Raw genomic sequence first — 7502 nt, 5'->3', positions numbered from 1 at the left:
AATGGAAAGAAAGACAGTGGGCTCCTGGATGCTGGGATGCTGGGATGCTGGTGTGCTGGGATGCTGGGATGCTGGGATGCTGGGATGCTGGGATGATGGGATGCTGGGATGCTGGGATGCTGGGATGCTGGGATGCTGGGATGCTGGGATGCTGGGATGCTGGGATGCTGGTGTGCTGAGATACTGGGATGCTGGGATGCTGGGATGCTGGTGTGCTGAGATGCTGGGATGCTGGGATGCTGGGATGTTGGGATGCTGAGACACTGGGATGGCTGGGATGCGGGATGCTGGGATGCTGAGATGCTGGGATGCTGAGACACTGGGGTGGCTGGGATTCTGGGATGCTGGAATGCTGGTATGCAGGGTTGCTAGTATGTGGAGGAGGTGACACAGTAACTGTCCTGGCAGGAGAGAAGGTATTTTAAGGAGAGATGCTGACACTATCTGACTATTGGAACACAGACCCAGAGAAGTACAATTTTATCAGGAATCCCACACTGAGGAAAGAAGGCTGCAGCTTTTTGGAGCCAGAGGGGAGCTGGCCTCACAAGGAGTGATTCACATGCTTCTGGGGAATCTTTTTTTCTTATTATTTGTGTGCTTATGGCCAAGGGTGGGGGTGGGATGGTCAGAGACAGTTTGTGGAGTTGGTTCTTTCTTTCTGTGGGTTCTGGGGAATGTGTGCAGGTCATCAGGCCTTTGCTGCAAGCGCCGTTACCCACTAAGTCATCAAGACAACCCAGATTACACTCATTTCTGATAACTCACTAAATCTTTCAATAGATGCCTAGACAATGGAAGGTTAACGATGGACCACGCCCCCTTTGTTTCTCCTCCCAATGTGATCTTATTGACCAAATCTCCTTTCTCTGTTGTTCCCTCTCTGCTTCTCCTCTGTGTGCGCATGTGGGAGGTAGGGGACTGGAGGACAACTTCCAATGTCATCCTCACCCTCAGGAAGGTTGTTCATCTCCTTTGAGACAAGTTATCACAATGGGGCTCACCTGTCAGGCTATGCTGGCAGGCACCAGCAGGCCTAGGAATCCTCCTGCCTCTGCATCCCCAGCCTTAGGAGTACAGTTGTACACCCATGGCGTTTTTATGTGGTTACTGGTGATCGAACTCAGATACTTTATGACTACGCCGTCTTTCCACCCTTTGCTTATCTCTTTAGTTGGAGTCCTGGGTATGAGTAGCCGAGACGATCATCCTTTGAGGATTGCCAGAGCCCAGGCTTATGATGTAAAAGCTCCAGCAATGGTATTTCTGTCATGAAGGGGACAGGGCAGTGGAGAAAAGAGGGCAGAACGCTCAGATACTCATCAGGCAGTGAGAGGCCGGGGATGTCGCTCCATTGGCGTAGTGCTTGCCTAACATGCACAAGACCCTGGGGTTATGCATGAAGCACTGCAGAAACTGGATGTGAGGTGCACATCTGCCATCCTAGCTCTCAGGAGGGGAAGGCAGAAGGATCAGAAATTCAAGGCCAGCCTTGGCTATATAAGGCAGTGCGAGCCAGATTTTGTGTGTCTTTGAGGTGTGGGGAATAAGGATGTGATACCTGGCTCTCTGCCTGGTTACCCAAGGACAGAGTCAAGGGGAGGGGTGTGACATTTCCCAAGGTCATCAGTTTGAACCCACTGGCCTCAATTCCCACCGTCCTCTGAGGGTAACTGCTCTACCCACTTCCTGACATTTTTGTTTCCTGAACCTGGAATTTTCCAGCTACTTCTCTGGTCTTTCTGGAAAGGTCTCTGTAGGTCTCCATCCCAGTTAGTTCCCAAGGATGACCTGTATTGACGGCCTTCCTTTTCCTCTGCGTGTGCCAGGGACTCTGGGAACTCTGAAGGAAGGGCATGGCGTTCAGGGACATGCCAGGTCACCGATGTGAAGGTTTCTCTTGCAAGGTTCTCACGGACTCAGGATCCAGCCATCTGCCTGCAAGAGTGAGCTCTCGAAATCCAGGACCGTACTAGGGGCCTGGATAGCTTAGTGACCTGGACACATGTGTGGGTGTCACCTGGGAGCACATGTGGCTTTTCTGGAATGTTGTCTCTGCTCAGAAGTACCCCTTCAGGGGTCTCTGTCTTTCTGCTAGTCTCTAAGCCTTTCCCTGGTTTTATTATTATGTATTGTCTTTATTTTCTTTCCATTTAGGGAAATCATTTTATTTTTTACACACTTGAGTTATGTATTAGCGAAGTTCTCTAGGGGAACAGAGTGGATGGAATGCATATATATTAAAAACAAATTAGATTGGCTCACATGATACAGGCCTTAACATTGGAGAAGCTCAGTAGTTGTTCAGTCTACAAGCTTTTCTCAGTCTGAAGACCCAGAAGATGCCAAGAAAACGTCGGTCTTCAGTCTACACTGGAAGAAGTTGGGCTCTGCTGTCAGGAAGGAACATAAGTGAATTTGCAAGTGAAGGTTGAAGGGGACCTGATAAGAGCAAAGCTTGGGGCTCAATATGAACATCAGGATGCTGAAAACCACCTGTAACCAGTTCCAAGGGATCTGATGTCCCATTCTGGCCTCTGTGGACACCGACACTTACACAGTTCACATCCTCAAACACAGACAAATATAAACAAAATAAAATAAATCTTTCAAAAAGATAACAATATATTAAAAATAGAGAGCACTGCCCTTACCTTAATTCCCTGAAGCTTCAAGTATGTCTCCTGATAAAGCAAAAGGGTCTTGAAAGATATGATTTAGAATCTTGGAATAGGACTGGAGAGATGGTTCAGTGGTTAAGAGCACTGGCTGCTCTTCCAGAGGTTCTGAGTTCAATTCCCAGCAACCACGTGGTGGCTCACAACCATCTGGTATGGGATCTGATGCCCTCTTCTGGGGTGTCTGAAGACAGTGACAGTGCACTCACATACATCAAATAAATAAATAAATGGATAAATGAATAAATAAATAAATAAATAAATAAATCTTAAAAAACAAATCTTGGAATAGGGTGTGTTCAGGGACACCCAAGGCTGTGAAGGTGCTATGAGGGAGGAGCAACAAGGTCAAGCTCAGTTAGCAGATGAGGCGGTGAGGGCAGGGGTGAGATTAGAGTTTGAAGATGTTAGGCTGTTTGGTCATGGTCATGGGGGTATAGGGCCAACACTCAAAAGTATAGATAGAGACGACCCCAGAGACATGGGTAGAAAAACAGCTACCAGAAAGCTATGAACCTGGGTGTCCAGAGAGGTCTAGGGTAGATGTGCTTATCTCTAGTTTACAGAACTATGCCCTGTTACCTATAGTTGTAAATACCCAATCTATCCATCTATCCATCTATCTATCCATCCATCTAGCCATCTACCCATCTATCTATCTATCTATCTATCTATCTATCTATCTATCTATCTATCTATCTATCTATCTATCTATCCATCCATCCATCTACCCATCTATCTATCTATCTATCTATCTATCTATCTATCTATCTATCTATCTATCTATCTATCTATCTATCTATCTACCTATCCATCTACTCATCTATCTATCTATCTATCTATCTATCTATCTATCTATCTATCTATCTATCTATCATTTTCTACTAAATTTTCCATCAATTTAATATGTTTATCCATCTATCTCATCTCTTTATCTAATTTATCTTCCCAGCCCTTAAAGTATTTTGATTGGCTTTCTTTCTCTCCTCTCTCTCTCTCTCTCTCTCTCTCTCTCTCTCTCTCTCTCTCTCTCTCTCTCTCTCTCTCTCTCTCTCTCTCTCGTCTTTTTCTTTTTGTCTTTGGTTGATTCTTTCCCAAACATGGCTGTTGTGTAATACAGAGTCAGTTGTTATGTGGTGCCTGGGCTGGGCCTGAGGGTTTTGGGAGAATAGAAAAACAATGCTTTCCTGATAGGCAGGTATGAGTGGACCAGGGCTGCGCCAGGGGATCTGAGGAAAATGACTCCAAGCCCATTGTTTCCACAAACACGACCTTCCTGATCCAGGCTGGGAGTATTCCAGCAGGTGCTTGTGCCATACCTCTGCATCCAAGTGACTTCCCAAGTTCACCCATCTAGGGTGCTGTGTTGACTCCCACGGTTCAGAAGCCGGTCTCAACAACTGTCACATCTACCAAGTATGTCCTTGTGCCAACCCTGGAGCTTAGCTGTCACAAATGGCACTTGTGTGTTTCTCTTCACGAACAGGACCCGCTACACTTCCGCCACGTGCAGGTTCGACTATGGCTGCAGACCGTTCCTCTGGGATCCTTATGTGTACTGATGCATCTTATCACCGTTCTCTGCTCTCTGTCCCCACATCTTCATGGATGAATGAACCTTTCTCGTTCTCCAGGCCTGAGTCAAGAGTTATTTCTGACAAGGCGTGAAATCTCTCTTGCAAAAGGTTTCCCACCCATTATTTCATTGTTAAATTCTACTTTTTTCTTTATTGTGCTTTTGAGACTTTTGGTGTTTATTCATTGTTACTGAGACCTCCTCCTTATTCTCCTTCTCTCTTCTTCTGTCTCTTCTGTCTTCCCGCTCCATTTCTTTATCTCTTTCATCTTTTCCTCATCTCCTCTTCCCCTTTCCCTCCCTCCATCGCCTGCTCCTTCTCTTCCTCATCTCTCCATCTCCTTCTGTATCTTTTCCTCCTTTTCCCCTCCTATCTCCTCCTGTTTGATCAGCCCCTCTTCCGGGTCCTCCTCCCACCACCTCTCCATATCTTCTTTCTTGCCCCTTTCCTTCTTCTATCTTCTTCATCTCCTTCCTATTTCCCCCTCTTCCTCTATCACCTCCTTCACTTCTTCCTCTTGCTCCATCTCCTTCCCCATCTGATCCTCTTTCTTTGATGTTCAGAACAGCTCTAGTCACAAAACTTAAAAGATGAAGACAACCTAACCGATAGACAACATGTGCTACGTATGTGTAACAGAATACCATTCAGCCTTAAGAAGGATGGCAGCTCTGACACCTGCTTTGGAGTGGTTGAACTTTGAAGACAAAGTGCTCAGTAACAGGGTTTCCATAAAAGGACACACATCCCATGATTTCACACATAGAAGATTCCCCAAGTCACCAGGACCACAGAAGCAGAATGTGGAATGCTGGGAGCAGGAAATGGGGGAGAGATGAGCAGGTAGTGCTGAATGGGCATAGAGCTTCAGTTTAGGAAGCTGAGGGAGTTATAGAGGTGTGTGTGTGTGGGTGCTGGTGGCCAAATGACTCTGTGAATATGTTTGATGCCACGGAGTCCTAAGTGTTTAAGTAGTAAATTTTAATTTAAAAGCCTTTTGTTTTTCTCTTGACAATTTAAATACATGTCTACTTTGATATGTATACAATGTGACTTGACAATACCCACCATGTTTTTCTTCTCCCAGGGCCTCCCATCACTGTCTGTTAGCATTCTGTCTAAGCTCCTCCCCACAGTTACCTGGCAACAGCCAGGTAGGCCTGACTCTAAAAGGGGCTGCTCACCCCCTCCTCTCTCTCTTGCTTCTCTCTCTCTCTTTTGCCTCTCTTTCTTGCCTCTTGGTCTCTTGCTCCCTCTCCATTCCCCCTTTCCTTCCCCCTCTCCACATGTTCATGGCCATGGCCCGCCTCTACTTCTCTACTCTCTCCCCCTCTCTCTCCTTCTACTACTCTCTTAACTCCCCCTCCCCATGCCCTGAATAACTCTATTCTACACTATACCATCGTTGTGTGGCTGGTCCCTCAGGGGGCCTTGGCATGGGCCCTTTGAGAAATTCCCTTTACCCATACCTCATGTCCTTCCCCCTTTGAGTACTCTCACTTGGTAACCTAACCCAATTAGTGCTTCCTAATTGTTGGACGATCTTGTTGGCTCAGTCTTGCCCTGGTGAGCTCATGAGCACAGTGCCATGTCACTTCCAGAAGTCAGCACTTCACAGCACTCTTCCTCATCCGCTGCCTCTCAATGTGCACTCTGCCCCCTTCTTTTGCAACATCCTCTGAGCCTTTGTGGGGTTGATACAGATGTCCCATTTATGGTAGGGCACTGAGCAGTCACATTATCACACTCATAACTCTGACTCAGTTATGATTCTCTGCATTTCCTGTTGGCCATCACAGAGAGAAGATTCTCTGGGCAGTGTTGAGGGTAATGAGCATATTCCACTCGAATCCGAAGAGGTCCAGAGTAAAGAGGCATTCTGGCCCAGGTTCCAGAGCCTCTCTGCTTCCGGAAGCTTCTTTGTTTTACTGATTTCATGCAGATCCCACTTTCTACCCCCTACCCAAATCTGTTAAAATTGGACAGTTTAGCCACATCAGGGAAACAGGTCACGTTGAAATGAACTGTTTGTGTGTCTGCTGAGGCTTGAACCATCTGCCATAGACTCACTTGTTTGAACACACGCTTCCCAGTAGTGGTGCTGTTTGGGAAGGTTATGGAACTTTTTTGATGTTTTAAATTTGGGAGACATGATGAAAAGTATCAGCTCAGGATCCCCAGGACCAAATTCTCAGCACAAAGGAGACTTATTTGCCCCAGGGGTACAAAGGCGAGAGATGAGCACTGATTGCTCTTCCATAGGTCCTGAGTTCAGCTCCCAGCAACTACATGGTGGCTCACAAGCATCTGCAATGCAATCTGATGCCCTCTTCTGGTGTGTCTGAAGAGAGTGACAGTGGACTCACATACATAAAATAAATAAATCTTAAAAAATAAGACAGAAGATAGAGAAAGAGAAAGAAGGGGGAAGGGAACAAGGGAGATGCGAAGAAGTATTTGTCCCAGAGGACAAAGGACTGGCTCAAGCTAGAGAGGAGAAAGACATGGCTCATAGGAAAAGAGCTGTTTATAAAGATACAAGGGGAAACCCTCTGTTAGGATGAGATGTTTAATTTTAATTAGGCATGTTAATTAGGTGAGTCAAAGAGGGCTTTTGATTGCTGGACTCCCGTACTTTGATACCTGGCCCTTGATAGTCAGCCTCTGTAGGAGGAATTGGTCAACTAAGGGAATAGACCTTGGTGGCTAACATTAGAAATTAGCAAGGCAGAGGGAACTGGGAAGAAGGGCAAGGTTTGCCATAGCCACGTTTGCCACGCTCCAGCAGGCCAGAGTCCCTTCACATGACACATACCTGTTTATGAATCCCAGATGGAGAACACATAATAGGTCAAAGCAACCATTCGACTTCAGTCCAACTTGGTGGGCTAATGCATTTCTTTGGGGTTGCTTTTAGGAATATGGGCTAGGGACTATTGAGGGATGACTCAAAGGAAGCTGCACCAGCACAGAGCTCATTCTAGCATGGGGGGGGCAGCACCCAAAAGCTGTGACCATGGAAACAGTGGCCCTGGAGCTCACTTGTGGCAGGACTTGTGGCAGCTCAGCAGTCTAAGGATTTCCCGGAAGTAGCTGGGCTGGACCCTGGACCCCTGAATTTTATGAGTTTCATCTTCTCAGACAGGTAAAGTTTGTTTAGTTCCTAAGTCTAGGGACCCTCTTCCTCTCTTCTTCCTTGAGAGAGTTTGGAGGAAACTGTACAATAGGAACCTACAGGAGGTAGAGC

Source organism: Mus pahari, chromosome 19 (assembly GCF_900095145.1).
Source record: "Mus pahari chromosome 19, PAHARI_EIJ_v1.1, whole genome shotgun sequence".
In the NCBI taxonomy this organism is placed as follows: Eukaryota; Metazoa; Chordata; class Mammalia; order Rodentia; family Muridae; genus Mus; species Mus pahari.
Note: the sequence above shows the minus strand (reverse complement) of the source record.